The sequence below is a fragment of the Rhinoderma darwinii genome, chromosome 6 (assembly GCF_050947455.1).
Source record: "Rhinoderma darwinii isolate aRhiDar2 chromosome 6, aRhiDar2.hap1, whole genome shotgun sequence".
NCBI lineage: Eukaryota > Metazoa > Chordata > Amphibia > Anura > Rhinodermatidae > Rhinoderma > Rhinoderma darwinii.
Window position 1 is genome coordinate 30,350,363 of NC_134692.1, and position 3,994 is coordinate 30,354,356.

A 3,994-nucleotide genomic window follows, 5' to 3' on the forward strand; every position below is an offset into this window, starting at 1 on the left:
CACTCTCGATAAGGGGGTTATAGAGAGTGCCCCTTGTAGATTGTGCCATGCAGCCCCCTTGTGGACAGTGCTATACTGCCCTCCCTGTAGATACCCCAGTTGTAGATAGCACCCCCTCACCTCCCTCTTGTAGATAGTGTCATACAGCCCCCTGTAGATATCGCCATAAAGCCCTCCTGTAGATAGCGCCATACAGCTCTCCCTGTATACAGTGCCACATAGCCCCCTGTAGATAGTGCCACACACAGACCCCTGTAGATTGCGCCACACACAGCCCCCTGTAGATTGCGCCACAGCCCTTCTCCCTTGTAAATAGTGCCATACAGACCCCCTAGTAGATAGTGCCACACAGGCCCCCTTAGTAGTGCCACACAGACCCCCCTTAGTAGTGCCACACAGCCCCCTCTAAGTAGTGCCACACAGCCCCTTGTATATAGTGCCACACATCTCCCCCCTTGTATATAGTGCCACACAGCTCCCCTCTGTATAGTGCCACATAGCCCCCCTTGCATATAGTGCCACACAGCCCTCCCCTTGTAGATTGTTCCACACAACCCCCTGTGGATAGTGCCAGACACAGACCTCTGTAGATTGCACCACACAGCCCTCCCCCTTGTAAATAGAGCCCCATGGTATTAGTGCCCCTTTTTGCAACTCACCCGACAAAAGGATGTGGCTTAGCAAGAAAGGGGCATGGCTAAACATGCACCAAATTGCATTTAAAATTTTGGCACCAAAAAAGTGGTCCAAAGATCGATAAAGTTACAATAACTGTATAGTCTAGTTTTAAGCTGCCTAAATTTAATACTGTATTAGTAAATCTTCCCCACTGTGTTAAAAGGTGGAGATTGACTTTGATAAGATGTTTCTAAAAAGACATTTAGACAGAAGCATATTTCATTTTGTGCCTGGATTTTGTTAATACACAGAATTTATTACTTTAAACCTCAAGCTATTACAATTCATAATCTATGGAATGGAGAAGGTCAGTGTGGGCGGCAAGGAGCCAATCTAATACTACTTTAGCCGACTTCCTTCATATATTAATATTATGTACAATACCTGTTACTCTTCCTAATTGAAGGACCACTTTGCATTACAGAGGTTATAGGTAAAATCTTGGAAACATACATTTGTAACTCTTGTGATATTACACCACCCACGAGAACAAAACCACTTTATCAAAATCATTACTGATGTACCGGCCTTCAATTGTTTTACTGCTTAGAGTCTGGCTGGATTCCAAAGACATTTATGGAAGTAGCTAAGAGTACAAGACAAAAATAATCTCACCCAGACAGAAACCTTGATTTCAATAACACCAAAGAACATAGGTAGGATTTAACCCCTTCCCTCTTTAGCCACTTTTGACCTTCCTGACAGAGCCTCATTTTTCAAATCTGACATGTGTCACTTTATGTGGTAATAACTCCGGAATGCTTTCACCTATCCAAGCGATTCTGAGATTGTTTTCTCGTGACACATTGGACTTTATGTTACTGGCAAAATTTGCTCGATATGTTCAGTATTTAATTGTGAAAAACACCAAAATTTAGCGAAAAATTGCAAAAATTAGCATTTTTCTCAATTTAAATGTATCTGCTTGTAAGACAGGCAGTTATAATACACAAAATTGTTGCTAATTAACATCCCCCATATGTCTACTTTAGATTGGCATCGTTTTTTGAACATCCTTTTATTTTTCTATGACCTCACAAGGCTTAGAACTTTAGCAGCAATTTCTCACATTTTCAAGAAAATTTCAAAAGGCTATTTTTACAGGGGCCAGTTCAGTTGTGAAGTGGTTTTGAGGGCCTTATATATTAGAAACCCCAAAAAAGTCACCCCATTTTAAAAACTTCACCCCTCAAAGTATTCAAAACAGCATTTAGAAAATGTCTTAACCCTTTAAACATTTCACAGGAATTAAAGCAATGTAGAGGTGAAATTTACAAATTTCATATTTTTCTGCAGAAATACATTTTTAATACAATTTTTTTTATAACACAGAAGGTTTTACCAGAGAAATGCAACTCAATATTTGTTGCCCAGTTTTTGCAGTTTTAGGAAATATCCCACATGTGGCCGTAGCGTGCTACTGGACTGAAACACCGGCCTCAGAAGCAAAGGAGCACCTAGTGGATTTTGGGGCCTTATTTTTGTTAGAATATATTTTAGGCACCATGTCAGGTTTGAAGGGCTCTTGCGGTGCCAAAACAGTCAAAATCCCCCAAAAGTGACCCCATCTGGGAAACTAGACACCTCAAGGAAATTATCTAGGGGTGTAGTGAGCATTTTCACCGCACAGGTTTTTTACAGAAATTATTGGAAGTAGGCCGTGAAAATTAAAATCAACATTTCTTCAAAGAAAATGTAGGTTTAGCGATTTTTTTTCTCATTTCCACAAGGACTAAAGGAGAAAAAGCACCGCAAAATTTGTAAAGCAATTTCTCCCGAGTAAAACAATACCTCACATGTGGTAATAAACGGTTGTTTGGAGACACGGCGTGGCTGAGAAGGGAAAGAGCGCCATTTGGCTTTTGGAGTTCACATTTAGCAGGAATGGTTTGCGGAGGCCATGTCACATTTACAAAGCCCCTGAGGGGACAAAACAGTGAAAACCCCAAACAAGTGACCCCATTTTGGAAACTATACCCCTTGAGGAAATTATCTAGGGGTATAGTGAGCATTTTGACCCCACAGGTTTTTTGCAGAAATTTTTGCAAGTAGGCTGTGAAAATGAAAATCTACATTTTTTCAAATAAAATGTAGGTTTAGCTAATTTTTTTTCATTTCCACAAGGACTAAAGGAGAAAAATCACCATAAAATTTGTAAAGAAATTTCTCCCGAGTAAAACAGTACCCCACATGTGGTAATAAACGGCTGTTTGGACACACGGCGAGGCTGAGAAGGGAAAGAGCGCCATTTGGCTTTTGGAACTCAAATTTAGCAGGAATGGTTTGCGGAGGCCATGTTACATTTACAAAGCCCCTGAGGGGACAAAACAGTGGAAACCCCCCACAAGTGACCCCATTTTGGAAACAACACCCATTGAGGAAATTATCTAGTGGTATAGTGAGCGATTTGACACCACAGTTTTTTTGCAGAAATTATTGGAAGTAGGCCCTGAAAATAATAATCTACATTTTTTCAAAGAAAATGTAGGTTTAGCTAATTTTTTCTCATTTCCAGAAGGACTAAAGGAGAAAAAGCACCACAAAATTTGTAAAGCAATTTCTCCCGAGTAAAACAATACCCCACATGTGGTAATAAACGGCTGTTTGGACACACGGCAGGGCTTAGAAGGGAAAGAGCACTATTTGACTTTTTGAGATCACATTTAGCAGGAATGATTTGCGGAGGCCAGGTCACATTTGCAAAGCCCCTGAGGGGACAAAACAATGAAAACGCCCAAAAAGGGACTCCATTTAGGAAACTACACCTCTTGAAGAATGCATCTAGGGGTGTAGTGAGCATTTTGACCCCACAGATGTTTCATAGAATTTATTAGAATTAGGCAGTGAAAATAAAAACAGTCCTTTTTCTTCAATAAGACGTAGCTTTAGCGCAAATTTTTTCATTTTCTCAACAAATAAAGGAAAAAAAGAACCCAACATTTGTAAAGCTATTTCTCCCGAGTACGGCAATACCCCATATGTGGTCATAAACTGCTGTTTGGGCAAACGGCAGGGCTCAGAAGGGAAGGACCGCCATTTGGAGTGCAGATGTTGCTGGATTGGTTTCTGGGCACCTGTGGGCCCAAAACAGTGGAAACCCCCCAGAAGTGACCCCATTTTGTAAACTACACCCCTCAATGCATTTACCAAGGGGTGTAGTAAGCATTTTAACCCTGCAGGTGTTTTGTAGAAATTAGTGTGCGCTCAATGTTGCAGAGTGAAAATGGGATTTTTTTCCATAGATATGCCAATATGTGGTGCCCGGCTTGTGCCACCATAACAAGACAGCTCTCTAATTATTATGCGGTGTTTCCCG